Source organism: Amia ocellicauda, chromosome 8 (genome assembly GCF_036373705.1).
Source record: "Amia ocellicauda isolate fAmiCal2 chromosome 8, fAmiCal2.hap1, whole genome shotgun sequence".
Taxonomy (NCBI): Eukaryota; Metazoa; Chordata; class Actinopteri; order Amiiformes; family Amiidae; genus Amia; species Amia ocellicauda.
The window spans coordinates 9,533,230-9,546,024 of NC_089857.1; the positions used below are offsets into that span (position 1 = coordinate 9,533,230).

Genomic DNA, 12,795 nt, shown 5'->3' on the forward strand with positions numbered 1-12,795 from the left:
TTCACATCCGTGCCTTGAATGAGATTGAATGTTATCATTACTCTCAAGTACGTTCCCAAGTTTTACACTTTCGTGCTTTGCATGAATGGGAATGGAACCGTGTGTGTTGAATGATGCTCCTTGTGAGCACTGAACTTTGTCCGGTGGAGTTCCTTTTTTGTTGCTGTAATTGTGTCATTTCTCGATGAGAAAGATTAGGCAACATTTAGTCACTTCTAGCCATGATGCTCAATTTATTTACGAATGTACCCTAGTTACTAGGGACCGTTTACGTTGGAGAACAAGATCTATTGTATGCCTGTGTATTTGGGGAAGTCAAATCTGAAATAATGATGAAATTGCGTGTATCCAAAGTTAAAACTCGTGATTTGTCGCCCTCTGGTGTGTAAAAGATGCAAAAGCTTACAGCACCTGGTATTCCCAGGCGGTCTCACATCCAAGTACTGACCAGGCCCGAGCCTGCTTAGCTTCCGAGATCGGACGAGATCAGGCGTATTCAGGCTAGTATGGCCGTAAGCCAGGGAGGCTGTCCCTGACGCTCTACTTAAAGGGAAGGCAATATCCGTTTCTGCCGCTCATACTTGCAGTTGAACTGTCTCTCTACTCTAAAGTCCGGGACACACCAGCGCGCCGCAGACAGTCCCTGCTAACACGAAACGTTGTGGCAACGTTGTGCGTTAGCTGGGGTGCCACACCAGACCGGAACTATATATTACAAAACGAACACATTGTCTTGATAATACAGCTGTACTTGAGTGCCTGACACGCCAGTCAAGCGCAATCTTGAGAAGGTGTGCATTTCAGTAAGGATTTCAATTGACATGCAGTATGAAACTGAAAGGAGGTTGCATCACTATGATGCATAACATTGCATGTATTGTATTTTCAAGTGTGTGCATTCATCCTGTTGTCATTTTGTTTTGAAAGCAGAAGAATCATTCAACAGGTTGCTGAGACAAATGTAAACCAGTAAAACATATGAAGAGAAACAAACCTTGAATATAAGTTCAGTTGTTTAAACATTTGACAAACTATGGTGAGGGGGTAAGAAAACACACAAATCCAGCAGCTCCTGTATTTCAATACACCAGAACCCAATATTATTGGCGAGTCGGGTAGTCCATCATCACAGTTCGAGGGCAGGCATCATTTCAGTAATTTCATCCCGTTGCATTCACATCCGTGCCTTGAATGAGATTGAATGTTATCATTACTCTCAAGTACGTTCCCAAGTTTTACACTTTCGTGCTTTGCATGAATGGGAATGGAACCGTGTGTGTTGAATGATGCTCCTTGTGAGCACTGAACTTTGTCCGGTGGAGTTCCTTTTTTGTTGCTGTAATTGTGTCATTTCTTGATGAGAAAGATTAGGCAACATTTAGTCACTTCTAGCCATGATGCTCAATTTATTGACGAATGTACCCTAGTTACTAGGGACCGTTTACGTTGGAGAACAAGATCTATTGTATGCCTGTGTACTTGGGGATGTAAAATCTGAAATAATGATGAAATTGCGTGTATCCAAAGTTAAAACTCGTGATTTGTCGCCCTCTGGTTTGTAAAAGGTGCAAAAGCTTACAGCAACTGGTATTCCCAGGCGGTCTCCCATCCAAGTACTGACGAGGCCCAAGCCTGCTTAGCTTCCGAGATCGGACGAGATCGGGCGTATTCAGGCTAGCATGGCCGTAAGCCAGGGAGGCTGTCCCTGACGCTCTACTTAAAGGGAAGGCAATATCCGTTTCTGCCGCTCATACTTGCAGTTGAACTGTCTCTCTACTCTAAAGTCCGGGACACACCAGCGCGCCGCAGACAGTCCCTGCTAACACGAAACGTTGTGGCAACGTTGTGCGTTAGCTGGGGTGCCACACCAGACCGGAACTATATTTTACAAAACGAACACATTGTCTTGATAATACAGCTGTAATTGAGTGCCTGACACGCCAGTCAAGCGCAATCTTGAGAAGGTGTGCATTTCAGTAAGGATTTCAATTGACATGCAGTATGAAACTGAAAGGAGGTTGCATCACTATGATGCATAACATTGCATGTATTGTATTTTCAAGTGTGTGCATTCATCCTGTTGTCATTTTGTTTTGAAAGCAGAAGAATCATTCAACAGGTTGCTGAGACAAATGTAAACCAGTAAAACATATGAAGAGAAACAAACCTTGAATATAAGTTCAGTTGTTTAAACATTTGACAAACTATGGTGAGGGGGTAAGAAAACACACAAATCCAGCAGCTCCTGTATTTCAATACACCAGAACCCAATATTATTGGCGAGTCGGGTAGTCCATCATCACAGTTCGAGGGCAGGCATCATTTCAGTAATTTCATCCCGTTGCATTCACATCCGTGCCTTGAATGAGATTGAATGTGATCTTTGCTCTCAAGTATGTTCCCAAGTTTTACACTTTCGTGCTTTGCATGAATGGGAATGGAACCGTGTGTGTTGAATGAGGCTCCTTGTGAGCACTGAACTTTGTCCGGTGGAGTTCCTTTTTGTGTTGCTGTAATTGTGTCATTTCTCGATGAGAAAGATTAGGCAACATTTAGTCACTTCTAGCCATGATGCTCAATTTATTTACGAATGTACCCTAGTTACTAGGGACCGTTTACGTTGGAGAACAAGATCTATTGTATGCCTGTGTATTTGGGGAAGTCAAATCTGAAATAATGATGAAATTGCGTGTATCCAAAGTTAAAACTCGTGATTTGTCGCCCTCTGGTGTGTAAAAGATGCAAAAGCTTACAGCACCTGGTATTCCCAGGCGGTCTCACATCCAAGTACTGACCAGGCCCGAGCCTGCTTAGCTTCCGAGATCGGACGAGATCAGGCGTATTCAGGCTAGTATGGCCGTAAGCCAGGGAGGCTGTCCCTGACGCTCTACTTAAAGGGAAGGCAATATCCGTTTCTGCCGCTCATACTTGCAGTTGAACTGTCTCTCTACTCTAAAGTCCGGGACACACCAGCGCGCCGCAGACAGTCCCTGCTAACACGAAACGTTGTGGCAACGTTGTGCGTTAGCTGGGGTGCCACACCAGACCGGAACTATATATTACAAAACGAACACATTGTCTTGATAATACAGCTGTAATTGAGTGCCTGACACGCCAGTCAAGCGCAATCTTGAGAAGGTGTGCATTTCAGTAAGGATTTCAATTGACATGCAGTATGAAACTGAAAGGAGGTTGCATCACTATGATGCATAACATTGCATGTATTGTATTTTCAAGTGTGTGCATTCATCCTGTTGTCATTTTGTTTTGAAAGCAGAAGAATCATTCAACAGGTTGCTGAGACAAATGTAAACCAGTAAAACATATGAAGAGAAACAAACCTTGAATATAAGTTCAGTTGTTTAAACATTTGACAAACTATGGTGAGGGGGTAAGAAAACACACAAATCCAGCTGCTCCTGTATTTCAATACACCAGAACCCAATATTATTGGCGAGTCGGGTAGACCAACATCACAGTTCGAGGGCAGGCATCATTTCAGTAATTTCATCCCGTTGCATTCACATCCGTGCCTTGAATGAGATTGAATGTGATCTTTGCTCTCAAGTATGTTCGCAAGTTTTACACTTTCGTGCTTTGCATGAATGGGAATGGAACCGTGTGTGTTGAATGAGGCTCCTTGTGAGCACTGAACTTTGTCCGGTGGAGTTCCTTTTTGTGTTGCTGTAATTGTGTCATTTCTCGATGAGAAAGATTAGGCAACATTTAGTCACTTCTAGCCATGATGCTCAATTTATTTACGAATGTACCCTAGTTACTAGGGACCGTTTACGTTGGAGAACAAGATCTATTGTATGCCTGTGTATTTGGGGAAGTCAAATCTGAAATAATGATGAAATTGCGTGTATCCAAAGTTAAAACTCGTGATTTGTCGCCCTCTGGTGTGTAAAAGATGCAAAAGCTTACAGCACCTGGTATTCCCAGGCGGTCTCCCATCCAAGTACTGACCAGGCCCGAGCCTGCTTAGCTTCCGAGATCGGGCGTATTCAGGCTAGTATGGCCGTAAGCCAGGAATGCTGTCCCTGACGCTCTACTTAAAGGGAAGGCAATATCCGTTTCTGCCGTTCATACTTACAGTTGAACTGTCTCTCTACTCTAAAGCCCGGGACACACCAGCGCGCCGCAGACAGTCCCTGCTAACACGCCACGTTGTGGCAACATTGTGGCAACGTTGTGCGTTTGCTGGGGTGCCACACCAGACCGGAACTATATATTACAAAACGAACACATTGTCTTGATAAAACAGCTGTAATTGAGTGCCTGACACGCCAGTCAAGCGCAATCTTGAGAAGGTGTGCATTTCAGTAAGGATTTCAATTGACATGCAGTATGAAACTGAAAGGAGGTTGCATCACTATGATGCATAACATTGCATGTATTGTATTTACAAGTGTGTGCATTCATCCTGTTGTCATTTTGTTTTGAAAGCAGAAGAATCATTCAACAGGTTGCTGAGACAAATGTAAACCAGTAAAACATATGAAGAGAAACAAACCTCGAATATAAGTTCAGTTGTTTAAACATTTGACAAACTATGGTGAGGGGGTAAGAAAACACACAAATCCAGCAGCTCCTGTATTTCAATACACCAGAACCCAATATTATTGGCGAGTCGGGTAGTCCATCATCACAGTTCGAGGGCAGGCATCATTTCAGTAATTTCATCCCGTTGCATTCACATCCGTGCCTTGAATAAGATTGAATGTGATCTTTGCTCTCAAGTATGTTCCCAAGTTTTACACTTTCGTGCTTTGCATGAATGGGAATGGAACCGTGTGTGTTGAATGAGGCTCCTTGTGAGCACTGAACTTTGTCCGGTGGAGTTCCTTTTTGTGTTGCTGTAATTGTGTCATTTCTCGATGAGAAAGATTAGGCAACATTTAGTCACTTCTAGCCATGATGCTCAATTTATTTACGAATGTACCCTAGTTACTAGGGACCATTTACATTGGAGAACAAGATCTATTGTATGCCTGAGTATTTGGGGAAGTCAAATCTGAAATAATGATGAAATTGCGTGTATCCAAAGTTAAAACTCGTGATTTGTCGCCCTCTGGTGTGTAAAAGATGCAAAAGCTTACAGCACCTGGTATTCCCAGGCGGTCTCCCATCCAAGTACTGACCAGGCCCGAGCCTGCTTAGCTTCCGAGATCGGACGAGATCGGGCGTATTCAGGCTAGTACGGCCGTAAGCCAGGGAGGCTGTCCCTGACGCTCTACTTAAAGGGAAGGCAATATCCGTTTCTGCCGTTCATACTTACAGTTGAACTGTCTCTCTACTCTAAAGCCCGGGACACACCAGCGCGCCGCAGACAGTCCCTGCTAACACGCCACGTTGTGGCAGCGTTGTGGCAACGTTGTGCGTTAGCTGGGGTGCCACACCAGACCGGAACTATATATTACAAAACGAACACATTGTCTTGATAAAACAGCTGTAATTGAGTGCCTGACACGCCAGTCAAGCGCAATCTTGAGAAGGTGTGCATTTCAGTAAGGATTTCAATTGACATGCAGTATGAAACTGAAAGGAGGTTGCATCACTATGATGCATAACATTGCATGTATTGTATTTTCAAGTGTGTGCATTCATCCTGTTGTCATTTTGTTTTGAAAGCAGAAGAATCATTCAACAGGTTGCTGAGACAAATGTAAACCAGTAAAACATATGAAGAGAAACAAACCTTGAATATAAGTTCAGTTGTTTAAACATTTGACAAACTACGGTGAGGGGGTAAGAAAACACACAAATCCAGCAGCTCCTGTATTTCAATACACCAGAACCCAATATTATTGGCGAGTCGGGTAGTCCATCATCACAGTTCGAGGGCAGGCATCATTTCAGTAATTTCATCCCGTTGCATTCACATCCGTGCCTTGAATGAGATTGAATGTGATCTTTGCTCTCAAGTATGTTCCCAAGTTTTACACTTTCGTGCTTTGCATGAATGGGAATGGAACCGTGTGTTTTGAATGAGGCTCCTTGTGAGCACTGAACTTTGTCCGGTGGAGTTCCTTTTTGTGTTGCTGTAATTGTGTCATTTCTCGATGAGAAAGATTAGGCAACATTTAGTCACTTCTAGCCATGATGCTCAATTTATTTACGAATGTACCCTAGTTACTAGGGACCGTTTACGTTGGAGAACAAGATCTATTGTATGCCTGTGTATTTGGGGAAGTCAAATCTGAAATAATGATGAAATTGCGTGTATCCAAAGTTAAAACTCGTGATTTGTCGCCCTCTGGTGTGTAAAAGATGCAAAAGCTTACAGCACCTGGTATTCCCAGGCGGTCTCCCATCCAAGTACTGACCAGGCCCGAGCCTGCTTAGCTTCCGAGATCGGACGAGATCGGGCGTATTCAGGCTAGTATGGCAGTAAGCCAAGGAGGTTGTCCCTGACGCTCTACTTAAAGGGATGGCAATATCCGTTTCTGCCGCTCATACTTACAGTTGAACTGTCTCTCTACACTCATGCCGGGGACACACCAGCGCGCCGCAGACAGTCCCTGCTAACACGCCACGTTGTGGCAACGTTGTGCGTTAGCTGGGGTGCCACACCAGACCGGAACTATATTTTACAAAAAAAAACACATTGTCTTGATAAAACAGCTGTAATTGAGTGCCTGACACGCCAGTCAAGCGCAATCTTGAGAAGGTGTGCATTTCAGTAAGGATTTCAATTGACATGCAGTATGAAAATGAAAGGAGGTTGCATCACTATGATGCATAACATTGCATGTATTGTATTTTCAAGTGTGTGCATTCATCCTGTTGTCATTTTGTTTTGAAAGCAGAAGAATCATTCAACAGGTTGCTGAGACAAATGTAAACCAGTAAAACATATGAAGAGAAACAAACCTTGAATATAAGTTCAGTTGTTTAAACATTTGACAAACTATGGTGAGGGGGTAAGAAATGACACAAATCCAGCAGCTCCTGTATTTCAATACACCAGAAGCCAATATTATTGGCGAGTCGGGTAGTCCATCATCACAGTTCGAGGGCAGGCATCATTTCAGTAATTTCATCCCGTTGCATTCACATCCGTGCCTTGAATGAGATTGAATGTGATCTTTGCTCTCAAGTATGTTCCCAAGTTTTACACTTTCGTGCTTTGCATGAATGGGAATGGAACCGTGTGTGTTGAATGAGGCTCCTTGTGAGCACTGAACTTTGTCCGGTGGAGTTCCTTTTTGTGTTGCTGTAATTGTGTCATTTCTTGATGAGAAAGATTAGGAAACATTTAGTCACTTCTAGCCATGATGCTCAATTTAGTTACGAATGTACCCTAGTTACTAGGGACCGTTTACGTTGGAGAACAAGATCTATTGTATGCCTGTGTATTTGGGGAAGTAAAATCTGAAATAACGATGAAATTGTGTGTATCCAAAGTTAAAACTCGTGATTTGTCGCCCTCTGGTGTGTAAAAGGTGCAAAAGCTTACAGCACCTGGTATTCCCAGGCGGTCTCCCATCCAAGTACTGACCAGGCCCGAGCCTGCTTGGCTTCCGAGATCGGACGAGATCGGGCGTATTCAGGCTAGTATGGCCGTAAGCCAGGTAGGCTGTCCACGACGCTCTACTTAAAGGGAAGGCAATATCCGTTTCTGCCGTTCATACTTACAGTTGAACTGTCTCTCTACTCTAAAGCCCAGGACACACCAGCGCGCCGCAGACAGTCCCTGCTAACACGCCACGTTGTGGCAACGTTGTGCGTTAGCTGGGGTGCCACACCAGACCGGAACTATATTTTACAAAACGAACACATTGTCTTGATAAAACAGCTGTAATTGAGTGCCTGACACGCCAGTCAAGCGCAATCTTGAGAAGGTGTGCATTTCAGTAAGGATTTCAATTGACATGCAGTATGAAACTGAAGGGAGGTTGCATCACTATGATGCATAACATTGCATGTATTGTATTTTCAAGTGTGTGCATTCATCCTGTTGTCATTTTGTTTTGAAAGCAGAAGAATCATTCAACAGGTTGCTGAGACAAATGTAAACCAGTAAAACATATGAAGAGAAACAAACCTTGAATATAAGTTCAGTTGTTTAAACATTTGACAAACTATGGTGAGGGGGTAAGAAAACACACAAATCCAGCAGCTCCTGTATTTCAATACACCAGAACCCAATATTATTGGCGAGTCGGGTAGTCCATCATCACAGTTCGAGGGCAGGCATCATTTCAGTAATTTCATCCCGTTGCATTCACATCCGTGCCTTGAATGAGATTGAATGTGATCTTTGCTCTCAAGTATGTTCCCAAGTTTTACACTTTCGTGCTTTGCATGAATGGGAATGGAACCGTGTGTGTTGAATGAGGCTCCTTGTGAGCACTGAACTTTGTCCGGTGGAGTTCCTTTTTGTGTTGCTGTAATTGTGTCATTTCTCGATGAGAAAGATTAGGCAACATTTAGTCACTTCTAGCCATGATGCTCAATTTATTTACGAATGTACCCTAGTTACTAGGGACCGTTTACGTTGGAGAACAAGATCTATTGTATGCCTGTGTATTTGGGGAAGTCAAATCTGAAATAATGATGAAATTGCGTGTATCCAAAGTTAAAACTCGTGATTTGTCGCCCTCTGGTGTGTAAAAGATGCAAAAGCTTACAGCACCTGGTATTCACAGGCGGTCTCCCATCCAAGTACTGACCAGGCCCGAGCCTGCTTAGCTTCCGAGATCGGACGAGATCGGGCGTATTCAGGCTAGTATGGCCGTAAGCCAGGGAGGCTGTCCCTGACGCTCTACTTAAAGGGAAGGCAATATCCGTTTCTGCCGCTCATACTTGCAGTTGAACTGTCTCTCTACTCTAAAGTCCGGGACACACCAGCGCGCCGCAGACAGTCCCTGCTAACACGAAACGTTGTGGCAACGTTGTGCGTTAGCTGGGGTGCCACACCAGACCGGAACTATATATTACAAAACGAACACATTGTCTTGATAAAACAGCTGTAATTGAGTGCCTGACACGCCAGTCAAGCGCAATCTTGAGAAGGTGTGCATTTCAGTAAGGATTTCAATTGACATGCAGTATGAAACTGAAAGGAGGTTGCATCACTATGATGCATAACATTGCATGTATTGTATTTTCAAGTGTGTGCATTCATCCTGTTGTCATTTTGTTTTGAAAGCAGAAGAATCATTCAACAGGTTGCTGAGACAAATGTAAACCAGTAAAACATATGAAGAGAAACAAACCTTGAATATAAGTTCAGTTGTTTAAACATTTGACAAACTATGGTGAGGGGGTAAGAAAACACACAAATCCAGAAGCTCCTGTATTTCAATACACCAGAACCCAATATTATTGGCGAGTCGGGTAGTCCGTCATCACTGTTCGAGGGCAGGCATCATTTCAGTAATTTCATCCCGTTTGCATTCACATCCGTGCCTTGAATGAGATTGAATGTGATCTTTGCTCTCAAGTATGTTCCCAAGTTTTACACTTTCGTGCTTTGCATGAATGGGAATGGAACCGTGTGTGTTGAATGAGGCTCCTTGTGAGCACTGAACTTTGTCCGGTGGAGTTCCTTTTTGTGTTGCTGTAATTGTGTCATTTCTCGATGAGAAAGATTAGGCAACATTTAGTCACTTCTAGCCATGATGCTCAATTTATTTACGAATGTACCCTAGTTACTAGGGACCGTTTACGTTGGAGAACAAGATCTATTGTATGCCTGTGTATTTGGGGAAGTCAAATCTGAAATAATGATGAAATTGCGTGTATCCAAAGTTAAAACTCGTGATTTGTCGCCCTCTGGTGTGTAAAAGATGCAAAAGCTTACAGCACCTGGTATTCCCAGGCTGTCTCCCATCCAAGTACTGACCAGGCCCGAGCCTGCTTAGCTTCCGAGATCGGACGAGATCGGGCGTATTCAGGCTAGTATGGCCGTAAGCCATGGAGGCTGTCCCTGACGCTCTACTTAAAGGGAAGGCAATATCCATTTCTGCCGTTCATACTTACAGTTGAACTGTCTCTCTACTCTAAAGCCCGGGACACACCAGCGCGCCGCAGACAGTCCCTGCTAACATGCCACGTTGTGGCAACATTGTGGCAACGTTGTGCGTTAGCTGGGGTGCCACACCAGACCGGAACTATATATTACAAAACGAACACATTGTCTTGATAAAACAGCTGTAATTGAGTGCCTGACACGCCAGTCAAGCGCAATCTTGAGAAGGTGTGCATTTCAGTAAGGATTTCAATTGACATGCAGTATGAAACTGAAAGGAGGTTGCATCACTATGATGCATAACATTGCATGTATTGTATTTTCAAGTGTGTGCATTCATCCTGTTGTCATTTTGTTTTGAAAGCAGAAGAATCATTCAACAGGTTGCTGAGACAAATGTAAACCAGTAAAACATATGAAGAGAAACAAACCTTGAATATAAGTTCAGTTGTTTAAACATTTGACAAACTATGGTGAGGGGGTAAGAAAACACACAAATCCAGCAGCTCCTGTATTTCAATACACCAGAACCCAATATTATTGGCGAGTCGGGTAGTCCATCATCACAGTTCGAGGGCAGGCATCATTTCAGTAATTTCATCCCGTTGCATTCACATCCGTGCCTTGAATGAGATTGAATGTGATCTTTGCTCTCAAGTATGTTCCCAAGTTTTACACTTTCGTGCTTTGCATGAATGGGAATGGAACCGTGTGTGTTGAATGAGGCTCCTTGTGAGCACTGAACTTTGTCCGGTGGAGTTCCTTTTTGTGTTGCTGTAATTGTGTCATTTCTCGATGAGAAAGATTAGGCAACATTTAGTCACTTCTAGCCATGATGCTCAATTTATTTACGAATGTACCCTAGTTACTAGGGACCGTTTACGTTGGAGAACAAGATCTATTGTATGCCTGTGTATTTGGGGAAGTCAAATCTGAAATAATGATGAAATTGCGTGTATCCAAAGTTAAAACTCGTGATTTGTCGCCCTCTGGTGTGTAAAAGATGCAAAAGCTTACAGCACCTGGTATTCCCAGTCGGTCTCCCATCCAAGTACTGACCAGGCCCGAGCCTGCTTAGCAGCCGAGATCGGACGAGATCGGGCGTATTCAGGCTAGTATGGCCGTAAGCCAGGGAGGGTGTCCCTGACGCTCTACTTAAAGGGAAGGCAATATCCGTTTCTGCCGTTCATACTTACAGTTGAACTGTCTCTCTACTCTAATGCCCGGGACACACCAGCGCGCCGCAGACAGTCCCTGCTAACACGTCACGTTGTGGCAACATTGTGGCAACGTTGTGCGTTAGCTGGGGTGCCACACCAGACCGGAACTATGTATTACAAAACGAACACATTGTCTTGATAAAACAGCTGTAATTGAGTGCCTGACACGCCAGTCAAGTGCAATCTTGAGAAGGTGTGCATTTCAGTAAGGATTTCAATTGACATGCAGTATGAAACTGAAAGGAGGTTGCATCACTATGATGCATAACATTACATGTATTGTATTTTCAAGTGTGTGCATTCATCCTGTTGTCATTTTGTTTTGAAAGCAGAAGAATCATTCAACAGGTTGCTGAGACAAATGTAAACCAGTAAAACATATGAAGAGAAACAAACCTTGAATATAAGTTCAGTTGTTTAAACATTTGACAAACTATGGTGAGGGGGTAAGAAAACACACAAATCCAGCAGCTCCTGTATTTCAATACACCAGAACCCAATATTATTGGCGAGTCGGGTAGTCCATCATCACAGTTCGAGGGCAGGCATCATTTCAGTAATTTCATCCCGTTGCATTCACATCCGTGCCTTGAATGAGATTGAATGTGATCTTTGCTCTCAAGTATGTTCCCAAGTTTTACACTTTCGTGCTTTGCATGAATGGGAATGGAACCGTGTGTGTTGAATGAGGCTCCTTGTGAGCACTGAACTTTGTCCGGTGGAGTTCCATTTTGTGTTGCTGTAATTGTGTCATTTCTCGATGAGAAAGATTAGGCAACATTTAGTCACTTCTAGCCATGATGCTCAATTTATTTACGAATGTACCCTAGTTACTAGGGACCGTTTACGTTGGAGAACAAGATCTATTGTATGCCTGTGTATTTGGGGAAGTCAAATCTGAAATAATGATGACATTGCGTGTATCCAAAGTTAAAACTCGTGATTTGTCGCCCTCTGGTGTGTAAAAGATGCAAAAGCTTACAGCACCTGGTATTCCCAGGCGGTCTCCCATGCAAGTACTGACCAGGCCCGAGCCTGCTTAGCTTCCGAGATCGGACGAGATCGGGCGTATTCAGGCTAGTATGGCCGTAAGCCAGGGAGGCTGTCCCTGACGCTCTACTTAAAGGGATGGCAATATCCGTTTCTGCCGTTCATACTTACAGTTGAACTGTCTCTCTACTCTAAAGCCCGGGACACACCAGCGCGCCGCAGACAGTCCCTGCTAATATGCCACGTTGTGGCAACGTTGTGCGTTAGCTAGGGTGCCACACCAGACCGGAACTATATTTTACAAAACGAACACATTTGTCTTGATAAAACAGCTGTAATTGAGTGCCTGACACGCCAGTCAAGCGCAATCTTGAGAAGGTGTGCATTTCAGTAAGGATTTCAATTGACATGCAGTATGAAACTGAAAGGAGGTTGCATCACTATGATGCATAACATTGCATGTATTGTATTTTCAAGTGTGTGCATTCATCCTGTTGTCATTTTGTTTTGAAAGCAGAAGAATCATTCAACAGGTTGCTGAGACAAATGTAAACCAGTAAAACATATGAAGAGAAACAAACCTTGAATATAAGTTCAGTTGTTTAA

At 43.5% G+C, this 12,795-nt stretch overlaps 10 non-coding genes and 1 pseudogene across 10 annotated transcripts; all 11 read right to left on the reverse strand.

Annotated features, from left to right (window-relative positions):
* Positions 1-399: 399 nt before the first annotated feature.
* LOC136757212 (5S ribosomal RNA) lies at positions 400-518 on the reverse strand. The gene has a single exon (XR_010819251.1). It is a non-coding gene; the product is annotated as a 5S ribosomal RNA (ribosomal RNA).
* Positions 519-1,572: 1,054 nt separating this feature from the next.
* On the reverse strand, positions 1,573-1,691 carry LOC136757497 (5S ribosomal RNA). Its single transcript, XR_010819514.1, has one exon. It is a non-coding gene; the product is annotated as a 5S ribosomal RNA (ribosomal RNA).
* A 1,055-nt stretch (positions 1,692-2,746) lies between these two features.
* Positions 2,747-2,865, reverse strand: LOC136757213 (5S ribosomal RNA). The gene has a single exon (XR_010819252.1). It is a non-coding gene; the product is annotated as a 5S ribosomal RNA (ribosomal RNA).
* A 1,055-nt stretch (positions 2,866-3,920) lies between these two features.
* Positions 3,921-4,029, reverse strand: LOC136757616 (uncharacterized; annotated as a pseudogene).
* A 1,066-nt stretch (positions 4,030-5,095) lies between these two features.
* Positions 5,096-5,214, reverse strand: LOC136756367 (5S ribosomal RNA). Its single transcript, XR_010818456.1, has one exon. It is a non-coding gene; the product is annotated as a 5S ribosomal RNA (ribosomal RNA).
* Positions 5,215-6,280: 1,066 nt separating this feature from the next.
* Positions 6,281-6,399, reverse strand: LOC136756492 (5S ribosomal RNA). The gene has a single exon (XR_010818572.1). It is a non-coding gene; the product is annotated as a 5S ribosomal RNA (ribosomal RNA).
* Positions 6,400-7,455: 1,056 nt separating this feature from the next.
* LOC136756199 (5S ribosomal RNA) lies at positions 7,456-7,574 on the reverse strand. The gene has a single exon (XR_010818299.1). It is a non-coding gene; the product is annotated as a 5S ribosomal RNA (ribosomal RNA).
* A 1,055-nt stretch (positions 7,575-8,629) lies between these two features.
* On the reverse strand, positions 8,630-8,748 carry LOC136756115 (5S ribosomal RNA). Its single transcript, XR_010818218.1, has one exon. It is a non-coding gene; the product is annotated as a 5S ribosomal RNA (ribosomal RNA).
* A 1,056-nt stretch (positions 8,749-9,804) lies between these two features.
* LOC136757088 (5S ribosomal RNA) lies at positions 9,805-9,923 on the reverse strand. The gene has a single exon (XR_010819133.1). It is a non-coding gene; the product is annotated as a 5S ribosomal RNA (ribosomal RNA).
* Positions 9,924-10,989: 1,066 nt separating this feature from the next.
* LOC136757164 (5S ribosomal RNA) lies at positions 10,990-11,108 on the reverse strand. The gene has a single exon (XR_010819205.1). It is a non-coding gene; the product is annotated as a 5S ribosomal RNA (ribosomal RNA).
* A 1,066-nt stretch (positions 11,109-12,174) lies between these two features.
* LOC136756306 (5S ribosomal RNA) lies at positions 12,175-12,293 on the reverse strand. The gene has a single exon (XR_010818399.1). It is a non-coding gene; the product is annotated as a 5S ribosomal RNA (ribosomal RNA).
* Between the last annotated feature and the right edge of the window lie 502 nt (positions 12,294-12,795).